We start from the raw sequence: 15,297 nt of genomic DNA on the forward strand, positions 1-15,297 counted from the left end.
ATTATATATATTTTATACATAGACATATATACATGCATACATATGTACATATATATCTATATGTATATATAGATATATTTCAGAATGGAAATAATACTTTTTATTGCTGCTGAAAACAACTACATATGCCAAACACATTGGAGAGCTAAATGAGAACTTAATAAAAAATAAAAGGTTTAAAGGTCCTGCAGTAACATGGAGCCATGAGTTTCCTTTGCTTTTCATGTATCTTACATATTTTCCTCAATACCACTATACATAATTTTATACTCAAATTTGATATGTTTGTTTAATGATATGTGAGGGAATGCATCCCAAGTATGGAAGACAAATGTGTTTTAGTTTCAATTTTTACTTTTGACACTCTTTCTTCAGAATTGATTGTCTATTGCCTTATTGTTGATATTAAGTCCATCAGTGGGGGGTTGTGAAATGTATAATTTTTAAAATGACACATATCACAAAAACCCAATAGTAATATAACCACCCACTATAAGACTCAAACTGATGTCTATGGCAAAGGGTTATCCAATCCTTGATTGACAACCTCTGGGAAAGAGGAAATCCACCCCCTTCAAAGGGAATGCTTTCTAATTTTGACATCTCTATTTATTAGTTCTTCTTTATGTCAAACCCAGATCTATTTCTTTTCAGTCTTTATATATTACTTTGACTTCTGGAGCCAAATGGAACAAAATTTATATTTTTTCCAAGTGATAGTACTTCAAAGAATTTAAAATGCTATCCTCCTTAAGCCTTAATTTTCATTTGTAAACTTGAACTACTTTATTGATATATTTTGTTTGAAATAATATACTTCCCCCTGTAATGTATGTGCATTGTAGATATGTATATGCACATGAATATATAATTCCATAAATTATATAAAAATAGTATTGATATAGATTTTGCAAAATACCACATATAGCATATTCTAGCTATCCAGCACCTCACTAATCTAGTCTATTATAGATTTTACATTCAGTAAAATACATTATGTATTATAACTCCTGACTCTAGGTCTGGCACTCTATCCTCTGTGCCATCTTGTTGCCTTTTCTGGTATATAATTGGTACATTTTAATAATTGTCTAATACCTGATTCATTCATTGATTCAGGTATAGTCTACAGGTGAGATCTTTAGATAAAAGAATATAAATGATCTAGGATCATTTTTTGATTTCTAGAAAGGCTGAACCAATTCATACCTAAACCAGCAATGAAATAATATATCTCATCTGCCTTCTCTCAAATCTTTCCCATCCTTGACTCCTTGCTAATTTGTCTGGTAAAATCATAACCTAGGACTGGTTTAATTTGGATTTTTATGATAATGGTTGTGAAGCATTTTTTCAAGTAATTAATGATCATTTGTATTTCTTCTTTTGGAAACTACTTCTCTATCTTTTGTGACGTCATCCTGTTCCCACCAAAGACACCACTAACCCATACAAAATATACCTGATTTCTTCAAGAGATATTGGGGATGCAGCTAGGTGGTGCAGTGGAGAGAGCACCATCCCTGGAGTCAGGAGGACCTGAGTTCTAATTTGATCTCAGACACTTAATGCTTACTTGGCTGTGTGACCTTGGACAAGTCACTTAACCCCATTGCCTTGCAAAAAAATTTTATAAAGATATTAAAATAGTATGGTTGACAAACTGCTGTCAATCTAGAAGGAGGCATAAATGTTATGATATACTTCTCTATCCTTAATCTTATCTTTAATATTTGCTTTTTATCAAAAATAAAGACAAAGATGGAATTTTCATCAAATCTGGGTTTCTCACAAACATGGAGGGCTAACATCATGATAGTCTAAAAAATATCTCAGATATTATGGACTTTGACTCTCTTTTGTCAAGCTAACTCTACTTTGAACCTATCTGCTACTAATTCTCTCTTTCTAGACTACTCCATAGTAGAAAACTGGTATGTCTCAGGCCTTCAATAATTTGGACATCACTGGTCTGTTTCCAAAAACAGTAATATCCGAGGTAGAAAGCCAATTGAGGACAAAACCCTATCTTCTTCCTATGGAATCCATGATTATTACGGGTCATTGATTTTCTGTGTTATAGAAGTAACAACCAATCCATTAACTCAAACCATCAGCTAGAAGAAGTGATGAGAGTTTTGCATATTCCTGAGTATTGCATGTATCTCCATAATCACAGCAACAAAAATAATAATAATAATAATAATAATAATAATATCAGCAGTTCATCTTTAAATCGTACTTCAAGACTTGCAAAGCACTTTAACAAATTAATATTATTTTAATTAATTTGTTCCATTTTGATTAATATTTTACCATTTATTTCATCCTCATAGGAATCTTGGAGAATAGATGCTATTCGTATCTTCATTTTATAGATGAGGAAACTGATGTAGACAAAAGTTAAGTGACTTGCCTAGGATAATACAGGTAATCAGTGCCTGAGACCAAATTTGAACTCAATTCTTGCTGACTCCTGACTCTAACAACTGAGAGTTAATGACAGCCTTTTCCCCAAAACATCTCTTCCCCTATGTGTCAGTCAGTGAGCTCTGTTGTGATGTTTCCATTCTTATTAAGATATCTACATTTGCAAGCCAAGTAGAGACAATTTGCTTCTGTCTGGCAGATAACTGATGTATAGTAAGTTCTTATTAAATTACTGATTAAATAAAGGAATAAAAAAGTAAAATAAAAATAGAAGAATGGTATTAGGATAGGTCATAAGACTGAATTGATCAAGGATTTGGAATGTATCAGCCTTACCCCTAGATGAAGAAAATATTTAAGAAGACCAAGTTATTCTAAAATTAAATTTGTTTTTCAGCCATGTCTGACTTCTTATGACCCTGTGAACCATACTTTCCATAGAATTTTCTTAACAATGATATTGGAGAGGTTTGCCATATCCATCTGCAGTCAAGGCAAACAGACATTATATGACATTCCCAAAGTCACACAGGCAGTAAATATATAAGTCTAGATTTCAGCTCAAGTCTTTCTGATACCATGCCAAGCACTCTATCCACTGAAGCTCATAGTTTTTGGTAAAAGCATTCTGGAGAAGAGTGGAATGAGCTCTTTATTTGGTGTCAGAGGACCTTGGTTTAATGTCAAAATCTGCTTCTTGCTAATTTTGTGATCATAGATCTGTCTCCTAATATCTGAGGGTCTCAGTTTCCTTACCCATCTATTGAAAAGTTTGGACTTCATGACTTCTAAGCTCCCTTAAAAAAATATCTCTGTTCTTATACTTCAAAGTCTGAAAGCACAAATTTGGTCTAGTTTCCAAGAGATGAATAAGGTTTAGTACTAATATTTAGTTGAGGTAATGATTCAGTCCTCTATTTCTTAAAAAAAAAGACAATCAAAGAAAGTTTACAAATGAAATTGTAAATTCATTTTAATCAAAATTCACATAAGAGTATTTGCAGTGGATACTGGTTTCAGTTCACTGAATCACTACTCATTTATTGGCTTTCACCAAGACATTTTCTAGTACTGAAAAATAGCTAACATTTATATAACACTCTTATGTTTGCAAAAGGCTTGAAGTATATCTGCTCACCTAATTCTCACAGTTCTGTGAGGTTGGGTCTATTGTTATTTCCATTTTACAGATGATGAAAATGAAGCTCAGAAGTTAAAAGATTTTCCCAGAATCATATTGTTATCTATTGTCAGAGATAGATACAGATAGAATTAAAATAATTCTTTTCAATGGTTCTGAATTGTACCTAAGTCTACAGAATTTCTATTTGACCCTTCAAAATAGAAATATCTCTACCCACTGCCACACACTCCCCTCTCTTATATAGATAAACTTAGCACATTTTTGAGGTCTTCTAGATTAGATTCACCAAAAATGGAACTCACCTGAGTGATGCCCTCCAAGATAATGTGAGACTTTTAGGTCCCCAAAATATAAAATCGGTTTAAAATCTTCTTTGTGAAGAGATACAAAAGATTTAGATACTTTTATAAGTGCAAAACACTATTTTATAGCCTTGAATAGTTGCCTCAGAATCATTGAATTGGAGAGCTACCAATTTCCCAACAAATCAAAACACTAAGAGCTCCTGGAGGCAGCATGTTACAATGGAAAAGGACACTGGTTTTAGAGTCAGAAAATTTGACTTCAGGTCCTGTTTTGTACACTTGAATGACCATAAGAAAATTGATTACCTCCTCTCAGCCATTTTTCTTCATCAATAAAATGGTGGGGTAGGGAACCTCAATAGAATATTGTCCTATAGCTTAAGGACCTGTGGTAATGAGAAGGGAAGTAACAACCTCTCTGGATCTTGCAATTGTCTTTGTGCATATGAATGAGAAGTACTTGTTCAACTGTCTTCCATGTTTTGAAAAATATGAAAATATATTTAATATGATAATCAGACCTATATCAGATTACTGTCTATCTTGGGAAAGGGAGAGGAAGGGAGGAAAAACTTGGGATTCAAAATCTTACAAAAATAAATATTGAAGGGGAGGCTAGGTGGCACAGTAGATAGAGCACTAGCCCTGGAGTCAGGAATTCCTGAGTTCAAATCCGACCCCAGACACTTAATAATTTCCTAGTTGTGTGGCTTTGGGCAAGCCACTTAACCCCATTGCCTTGAAAAAAGCTAAAAAAATGAATATTATAAACTCTCTTTACATGTAATTGGAAAAAAGATAAAATACCATTAATTGAAAGGAAAAACAACAGACTTCCAAATTATTGTGGGAATTCCTTTTAGGTGGGAGATGGTGTGTGGCCCTTTTCAACTATTAGTTCTTTGATCATTTTTATGACCTCATTCCTATAGCAAAACAAAGATTTGATTTTCTATTTCTGATTCTTAATCCAACTCATTGATTTTTCTTAACAATTTCAAAATCATTTGAATTCTTTATCCCACTTTCCCTGTTTCAATTTGCCCTCCAGTCACAACTGCACAGTCACACACACACACGCACACACACACACACACACACAGAAACACAGTTCCCAGCAGCAAATTAAAATAGGAAGGATAATGCATGCTTCCTTTTATTTGACTTTTGGGTACTAATTACAACTAGTTTGTAATTAATTAACCACCCCTGGTGCCTTCTTACAACCAATCAGGCAACAACTTTATTGTAATGTCTTTTATGATCAAAGCAATACATTCAGTAAAGATAAAGCTATGACATTTGCTATCACTCAAAGGTTCCTATTGAGAGGTTATACTCAATTTCCAGTGGGGGAATCATTTAAATTAATCAAGATTGGTCCTAATTTATACATTCAAAGTCTAAATGGATTTTAAAAGATTGAAAGTAAAGATGGAAATGAACCTACAGGAAATTTAACATTTAAAACTTATAATCCGTGTATTCTCAGGCAAATCCATAGACGTCAGTTTCTACATCCATCAAATGAGGGAGTTGGCCTCTAATGTCTATAATTCTATAATCTATGAATTTATTGAATTATAGGAAGCAAATCTGTAACAGCTGTACTCCAAAAATAGTTATAGAATATGCAAACTGTTTTTTTTTAATTGAGTAAAGGGTACTTCCATCTGGGACCAAGGTATCCCAAGTAGGACAATGACCCCTGTGTTTATTGAGGAGACAGATTTTATTTATGAAATGTCACAGAATCTAGATTAGAATGAAAACACTTGGATTTTAATCTGGTCTTTGCTTTTTGGTGACAGTGAGGAATTAATTTCACTTCTTTAAAAATGAGAGGATTGGATTAATAAATGCTATCCCTTTCACTTATTGAACTATAATTTAATGAACTTCTAGGTAAGATGTATATCAGTGTAGACTAGTCATGTTGAACTCAAATAGAAATGGGGGTCATTTATTCATATATACCATATATGAGACATTTGACTGTTTGAAAAATCTATGTTTTATTATATGTATTAGTTATGCTCAATTTTCCTAATTATATTTTAATCCAGTTCAGGCTTCATTATCCCACAGAACACATTTAATACTTCTAGTGAAGACTAGACTTATAAGGACTGTTTCAGCCATTGCATTTTATGTCTAAAGTCTAGCATGGTTTGACATATTGTAGACATTTAACAATCCCTGTTTTTTTATTGAATTTCTTGTAAGATCAATAATATCACAGACCTTTACCTGAGTCACAAATCCTCTCAATTACATCCTCAAGCAGAAGGGCCCCACCTGAAGTCTTCCAAAATCAGGGAATATACAGTGTTCCTTTAATATTCAAGCTGCTGTATGCATTATGAAGTTCTAGTTATGCAGATTCATACAATCAATGTAAGAATCTCAGAATCTGGGAGTTGAAAATGCCCTCTTAAGTTTTAAAATCAACTAGTACCTGCATAAGTTTTCTCTCAATAATACCCCTGATTTAAGGCATGGGGACCTGAGAAGTAGCAAAAAGGAGATGGTATCTACAGTGGAAAACAGAAAAAAAAGATGGGGAAGGAATTCAAAGGATCAGAAAATTAGAATTCTCCTTGAGACACCCCTGCAGATGACAACAGAGGGCATTTATCTTCTCTTTGCATGAGACTTTGGTTAGAATCCAACTGCCAATCATCCAACTGACATTCAAAGGCAGCTGAGAAAATTATGTTCATATAATTTTAAAAAAGAGTTATGAATAAACAAGCTCTTCCTCAAGTGCCCCAACAACAATCAGCAGGCAGCAAATGGGCGTTTCATCAATTAGTCAGTCAGATAACATTGTGCTAATTACTAAATAGGAAAATGTATTTTAATATTTCAACAGTGTGAGAAAGACCATTATCAGAGTCCATGTTAACTATTAGTTGAAACTGCTAATTTCTTCACAAGCCTCCCAATTCAGGGTTCTCAGGAAAGCACTTAAAGTCTGTTCTTAAGAATGCTCTTCACAATGTTTCTTCACAAGAAAACTAGAAGATGGTGAAGAGAAGCCAGGCACTGTGCTAAGGTTTCCTGGCTTTTCCTCAGGACTAAGCCTCTTAATAGAATTTAGATCTTCAAACCCCAGGAAAAATAAAGAACCTAAGAGAAGAACATCTACCAACAAGGTCTATCTCTGGGGAGCATGGGTGAGCTGGGGGCAGAGAGCAGAGAGCCAACTGGGGCAGTGGGAGAGCCAAAATAACCTAAGAACAGCTCCATTGGCTGTGTGAAGAGCAGGCGGGAGAGCCCCAGCATGGTGACCAGACATCAATCTGATCAGCTCAGCTGATCTGGAAGACCAGGTCTTCAAGCCCCCTTATTTTCAGTAGAGTCCCCATGTTTCCAGTTTACTCCTCCCCCATCCCTGTGGGAAAGAGGGACTTTTCCCAGAATAAGTACAGTAATAGTCCCCCCACCACCACCTCCCCAGGCTCAGGTGTGGGCAGCAGATCTCCCTCAGGAGTGAGTGAAGAATAAAGAGGTTAACACTGTAGCCTGAAAGCCCAGCACAAATTGTTCAAGGATAATTCAGAGCCTCCCTGCTCCCTCCACCTCACCCCCAGACCTAGGGACACAAATTAAGGTCACAGACACTCCAGAACCAGAACTCTAGAACTCTAGAATTCCTACTGGTTGGCCTACTTGGAGTTAGGTCGATGAGCCAGCCCCTCCCCCAACACAAGATCCTAGGAAAATGAAGATAAGCCAGTGAGAGAGTCGGGGTCCATTGAAAGCTACCTGAAAAACAAAGATCCTAACTCAGAAAGGGCTAGAACTTCTGAGGGTAATATGAATTGGTTTCCAGAGTAGAAAGACTGCTTTGAAGACATAAAGAAGGAGTTTAAAAATCAATTGGAACAATTGGGGAAAGAAATGCAAGAGAGAATTAACACCCTGTACCAAGAAAACAAGTCCTTGGAAAATACAATTGAGCAAATGGAAAACTCCTTTAAAAATAGAACTGACCAATTGGAAAAGGAGTTGCAAAAGGTAAATGAAAAAATTCTTCTCTAAAAAAAAGATTAGAATCTGTGGAAGCTAATGACTTCATGAGACCACAAGAATTGTTAAACAAAACCAAAAATATACTAGAAGAAAACACAAAATGCCTCATCGGTAAAGTGGCAGGCCCAGAAGAGACAATTTAAGAATCATTGGGATTCATGAACACATTGAGGATATAAAAAGACATGAATTAGATATTTCAGGATTTAGTGATAGAAAATTTCCCTGCTATCATGGAACCAGAGGACAAAATAGTTATTGAAAAAATACTTTGAGATTTCCTGTACCTGAGCTTTTCCTACTTTCCCACTCTCCCATTTCTTTTCCCCTTTCCCTTAACCCTTAAACCCCACTATCACTTTTCCTGCCATGATCAGGTCCACAACCTTAACTTTATGGCTTTGTGGCTGCTGCTGCTGCCATCCCTAAGAGCAAATTCTCCCTCTCCCTCCCTAGCCTGGCCCAGTAGCTGATGTAAAGATGAGTAGCTCGGAGGAAGTATCATGGATCTCCTGGTTCTGTGGGCTTAGTGGCAATGAATTCTTCTGTGAGGTGGATGAAGACTATATCTAAGACAAGTTCAATCTCACAGAATACAACAAAGGTGCCCCACTATACACAGACACTAGACATGATCCTCAGCTTAGAACCTGATGGAGAGTTAGAGGTCAACCCCAACCAGAGTGACTTGATCGAGCAAGCAGCTAAGAAGCTATATAGACTGATTCATGCCCACTACACCCTCACAAACTGCAGCATTGCCCAGATATGAGAAAAATACCAGCAGGGAAACTTTGACTGTTGTTCCCATGTATATTGTGAAAGCCAGACCATGTTACCCATTGTATTATAGACTTACCAGTTGAGGCCATGATGAAGCTGTACTGCTCCAAGTGCATGTATGTTTTCATTCCCAAGTCATCCAGGCACCACCACACAGATGGTGCTTACTTTGACACTGGTTTTCCCCACATATTCGTCATGGTGCATCCTCAGTACAGACCCAAACAGCCTGCCAACCAATTTGTGCCCAAGCTGTATGGCTTCAAGATCCACCCTATGGTATATCAACTGCAGCTTCGGGCAGCCAGCAACTTCAAGAGCCCTGTCAAGACCATCTGCTGACTTGTCTCCTCCTTTCACCCCAGGTTGTGACACCATTCCCCTTACCCTCCAGTACATACACACACTTTTTCAGAACCCCTAATGGTTTGAAGTTTAAATTAAGAAGTCATTATTGTGGTGGTATGGTGGGAGCAAGAAATAAAGTGGAGGAAAAGGCAAAATAAAAAAAGAATATATTGATCTCCTCCTGAAAGGTATTGCAAAATGAAAGCACCAAGGAATATTGTGACCAAACTCCAAAATTATCAGTTAAAAGAGAAAACACTGAAAGCAGTCATGAAGAAACAATTTTGATACCAAGGAGCCATAGTAAGGATTACACAGGACCTGGCTGCAACAACATTAAGGGAACAAAGGACCTGGGATACTATATTCTAAACAGCAAAGGAGCTTGGAATGCAGCTAGGAATCCACCATTTGACAAGACTGAACCTTCTCTTCCAGGAGAAAAGACGGACATTTAACAAAATAGGAGACTTCCAACTTTTCCTGATAAAATGACAAGAGCTAAATGGAAACTTTGGACTTCAAACAGGAGACTCAAGAGACAAAAGAAAAGGTAAAACACAGAAAAGAAAAAAAAAACACTGCTATCCAATAAGATGAAACTGTCTATATTCCCACCTGGGAAAAAGATTCTCATAATTCTTGAGAATTGTAACTCTATTAGAGAGAATATAACTAACTAGAAGTAATGGGCATTCATGGCTTGTCTGTGACTCTTATAGAATGATTTAAAAACAATATCTCCTTTAAAAGGGAGGCAGTAAAGAGATGGGAGGATGAAGGAGATTAAATGGGGAAAATCACATTACATAAAGAGATACAAAGGACCTATTGCAGTAATGGGGAAGAAGGGAGGAGGTGAGAACAGCCTGAATTTTACTCTCATCCAATTGGCTCAAAGAAGGATTAACATACACATTCAGTTAACATTCAGTTAAGAAACTTATCTTACCTCTCAAGTAATCAAAGAGGAAAGGGGGTAGGAAAAAAACAAGGAACTAACACAAGGAAGGAAAGGAAGAAGGGGCAAAGGGAAAGGAGACAGAAAGGGGGAAGGAGTTGAATATAGGAGGGCAAATACACTGAAAGAGTGGTATTCAGAAGCAAAATATTGGGGAATATAGATAAGGTGAAAAGGGGGGGAGTACAAATAGAGGGAAGATAGCATGGAGGGCAATAAAGAGTTATTAATTATAACTTTAAATGTGAATGGAATGAACTCTCCCATAAAATGTAAGTGAATAGCAGTTGATTAAAAACCAAAATCTTACAATATGCTGCTTACAGGAAATTCATCTGAAGCAGAGAGATGCATATAGAGTAAAGATAAAAGCTTGTTGCAGAATATATTTTGAATCAGCTGACGTGAAAAGGACAGGGGTAGCTGAAAAAATAAATCTCCTTAAAAGAGATAAGGAAGGAAACTATTTCCTCCTAAAAGATACCATAGACAATGAAGCAATTTCAATACTAAAAATGCATGCACCAAGTGGTAGAACATCTAAATTCTTGAGGAGAAACTAATTGAGTTACAGGAAAACACAGACAGCAAAAATCTACTGGTGGGAGATCTCAACCTCCTACTCTCAGATTTAGATAAATCTAGCCATAAAATAAACAAGAATTAAATTAAGGAGGTAAATAGAATATTAGAAAACTAAACATGATACACCTTTGGAGAAAATTGAATGGGGAAAGAAAGAAATCTATTTTTTTCTGCAATACATGACACTTACACAAAAATTGAACATGTATTAGGGAGTAAAAACCTTATAATAAATACAGAAAGGCAGAAATAGTGAATACTTCCTTCTTAGATCAAAATGCAATAAAAATCACTTGCAATAATGGGCCAGGGAGAGATACACTTGAAACTGATTGGAAACTTAAAAAAACCTCATTTTAAAAAATGAATGAATCAAATAGAATTAATCAGATAGAATTAATTATTTCATTGTGGATAATGACAATAATGAGACAAGATCCCAAAACTGCCAAGGCAGTTATTAGAGGACATATCATACATTTAAATGCTTTCATGAATAAAAATAGAGAAAGAGAAAAATCAATGAACTAAGTATGCAATCAAAAAAATTCGAGAAAAACAAATTAAAAAACCCAATTAAAAAATAAAATTAAAAAATCAAAAAATCCCAATTAAATACTAAATTAGAAAATCTAAAATTTAAAGGAGAAATTAATAATATTGAAAGCAAGAAAACATTTGAGCTCATAAATAAAACCAAGAATTTGTTTTATGAAAAAAACCAACAAAATTGATAAACCTTTGGTTAATTCGACTTAAAAAGGAAAAAGAAAACCAAATTGCTAGTATCATAAATGAAAAAAGTAAACAAACCATTAATAGAAATGAAATTAAAGTAATAATTTAGAATTATTTTGCCCAACTGCATGCCAATAAATTTGATAATCTAAGTAAAATGGATGAATATTTACAAAAATATAATTTACCAAGGTTAAATGAAGAGGAAATTAAGTACCTGAATAACCCAATCTCAGAAAAAGAAATTCAACAAGCCATCATTGAACTCCCTAAGGAAAAATCTCCAGGGCTAGGTGGATTCACAAGGAAATTCTAGTAAACATTTAAGGAACAGTTGATTCCAATTCTATATAAACTCTTTGGAAAAATAGGTGAAGGCAGAACTCTATAATTCCTTCTATGACATCAATATGGTGTTGATACCTAAACCAGGAAGAGTCAAAAGAGAAAGAAAATTATAGACCAATTTCCCTAATGAATATAGAAGCAAAAATCTTAAAGAAAATCTTAGCAAAGTGTTTATAGCAAGTTGCCACTAGGATAATATACTATGAACAATTTTTATGTATGCCAGGAAAACAGGGTTGGTTCAATATTAGGAAAACTGATAGTATAATTAACTATATCAATAACAAACCTAACAGAAATCATATGATTACATCAATAGATGCTGAAAAAGCCTCTGACAAAATACAGCACTTTTTCTTACTAAAAACCTTAGAGAGTAAAGGAATAAATGGATTATTCCTTAGAATAATGAGTATCTATCTGAAACCATTAACAAGCATTATATGCAATGAGAATAGGCTAGAGACATTCCCAGTAAGATCATCAGTGAAACAAAGATGTCCATTATCACCACTACTATTTAATATTGAATTAGAAATATGAGCTTCAGCAATAAGAAAAGGAAAAAAATTGAAGGAATTAGAAATGGGAAGGAAGAGGCAAAATTCTCACTCTTCAGGTGACATGATGGTATAACTAAAGAATCCTAAAAACTCATCTAAAAATTCGTAGAAACAATTAGCAGCTTTAGCAAAGTCACAGGGTATAAAATTAACCCTCATAAATCCTCAGCATTTCTATATATTACTAGCAAGATATAGCAGCAAAAGTTAGAAAAAGAAATTGCATTTAAATTAACTTTAGTCAATATAAAATACTTAAGCATCTACTGGCAAAGCAGACTCAGAAACTCTATAAAAACTATAAAACACTTTTCATGCAAATAAAATCAGATTTAAATAACTGGGTAAATATCAACTGCTCATGAATGGCCAAGCTAAATAATAAAAAAGACAATTCTACCTAAATTAAACTACTTATATAGTGAGTTACCAATCAAACTTCCAAAAAACTACTTTAATGAGCTAGAAAAACTTGTAACAAAATTTATATGGAGAAACAAAAAGTCAAGAATATCAAGGCATTTAATGAAAAAAGTGCAAAAGAAGGTGGCTTAGCCCTACCACATCTAAAATTATATTATAAAGCATCAGTCATCAAAACTGTCTGGTACTGGCTAAGAAATAGAGTGGTGGATCAGTGGAATAGACTAGGTACAAAAGACTAGGTATAAAAATAGACTAGGTACAAAAACAGGAAAAGATTATAGCAATCTGCTATTTTATAAACCCAAAGAGTTCAGCTTTTGGGATAAAAACTCTCTCTTAGATAACAGCTGTTGGGAAAATTGGAAGTTAATACGGCAGAAACTTGGATTAGACCAACATCTCACACCTTAAACAAGGGTACAATCAAAATGGGTACAGGATTTAGACATAAAAGACAATATTATAAGCAAACTAGAGACCAGGGAACAGGTTACCTGTCAGATCTATGGAAAGAGAAACAGTTTATGACCAAGGAAGAGAAGGAGAACATCATTAAAAACAAATTAGATAATTTTGATTACATTGAAAAGCTTTTGCAAAAACAAAACTACTGTAACCAAGAACAAAAGAAATGTAGTAAATTGGGAAACAATTTTCACAACTAGTATTTATGACAAAGGACTCATTTCTAAAATTATTATAGCTGGGGCAGCTAGGTGGCACAGTGGATAAAGCACCAGCCCTGGAGTCAGGAGTACCTGAGTTCACATCCGGTCTCAGACACCTAATAATTACCTTGCTGTGTGGCCTTGGGCAAGCCACTTAAGCCCATTTGCCTTGCAAAAAAAACCTAATAAAAAAATAAAATAAAATTATTATAGAGCACTGAGTCAAATTTACAAAAAAAAAAAAAAAAAAACATGCGATTCCCCAATTGACAAATGGTCAAAGGATATGCAAAAGCAATTTACAGATGAGGAAATCAAAGCTATCTATAGTCATATGAAAAATTACTGATTAGAGAAATGCAAATTAACCCATCTTTGAGTTACCACCTCACACCTCTCAGATTGACCAATATATTCAGGAAGGACAATGAGCAATGTTGGAAGGGATGTGGGAAATCTAAGACACTAAAACATTGTTGATGGAGCTGTGAACTCATCCAACCCTTCTGGAGAACAATTTGGAATTACACCCAAAGGTTGTACATAGAAAGCAAAGGAATAAATAGTTGGAGTACGTTTACTAGGTCCATACCCTGAAGAAAACCTTACAAAAAATGATAGATAGAAGCAACTATTGTATATAATTGGAAGACAAATAATGTACTAAAAAGAACCCCAAATTATATATATATATATATATATATATATATATATATATATATATATATATATTACATTTGCAATAAAAATTGGTTCAGGTTCTCCAAAACCTTCTTATAACAATGATATTTATCAGAACATGCTAAGATTACACAATATATTTCATATAGAATTAAACATCAGTGTATCTAAAAAAAGTATTATTTCTTTACAAGATACTCATAGTTCTGAGAAGAACATAAGAGGTAACGTAGTTTGACCTCTTCATTTTCACACTGAAGGAAACTGAGGCGGTGTTAAATGTTTCCAAGCTCACAGAGGCAGTAAATAACAGTCAGGATTTGATTGTCTGATCCCCAAGTCAAGGCTCATTGCTCTTTATCGTACTGCCTCCAGGTATGTCTCTTCAACCTCTCTTCATTGTGATAACTAATTTCTTTTGCATCTGAGGAAAGAAATTATTTTATTCTTTGATCACTGTGCTTTACTCAGTTTCTTTTAGACATAACAGTCAACTTTTCAGGGAAAATTTAACTGACACTTTTTCTATTAGCCTTGAAGATGGAGTTATAATAAAAACAATAAAAGAAAAATCTGTTTTAGTTATTCTAGGGTCAAGAAAAGAAATGGCAATGGAAAGAATGGAAACCTGCTTACAGAATGTAGGTGGGGACTGTACTGATATGATAGCAGAGGACAGAAGGCAATTTCCTGAATCCAAGGTAAGTGATGTGGTAAGATGCCTTCAATGAAATCATAATACATGGACATGAATAACAAAATTTCTTATCTGATGGTCATTTGAAAAATCAGGGATAATGGAAGAGGTCAGGAGATGGGTGAATATTCTGAGTTTTAAAAAAGTTATAACAAGGAATTCATCAACTTAGAGGATGAGCAACTTGATTTTGATTTATATTAAAATCCTACGGGGGCAGCTAGGTGGCACAGTGGATAAAGTACCAGCCCTGGAGTCAGGAATACCTGGGTTCAAATCCGGTCTCAGACACTTAATAATAACCTAGCCGTGTGGCCTTGGGCAAGCCACTTAACCCCATTTGCCCTTGCAAAAAAACCTAAAAAAAATCCTATGGAGAATTATTGAAAGATAGGTTTTGTTTTATTTCAGAGAAGCCAATCAGAAGAATCCTGAAGCATTTCTATAACTGATAATTGCATAACAATCTTTTTGGATAAGATTATTAGAATGGTAGAAAAGGAAAACAGCTAATATAATACCCCCAATTGCACCATACTATTTTACAATTCTTTCTTCATGGACAAATTAGAAAGATGTGGC

The 15,297-nt window shown here is 34.7% G+C and overlaps 1 pseudogene; it reads left to right on the forward strand.

Moving 5' to 3' along the window:
* The first annotated feature begins 8,397 nt into the window (after window positions 1-8,397).
* On the forward strand, window positions 8,398-9,042 carry LOC141512248 (casein kinase II subunit beta pseudogene; annotated as a pseudogene).
* Window positions 9,043-15,297: the final 6,255 nt, after the last annotated feature.

This window comes from Macrotis lagotis, chromosome 2 (assembly GCF_037893015.1).
Source record: "Macrotis lagotis isolate mMagLag1 chromosome 2, bilby.v1.9.chrom.fasta, whole genome shotgun sequence".
In the NCBI taxonomy this organism is placed as follows: Eukaryota; Metazoa; Chordata; class Mammalia; order Peramelemorphia; family Peramelidae; genus Macrotis; species Macrotis lagotis.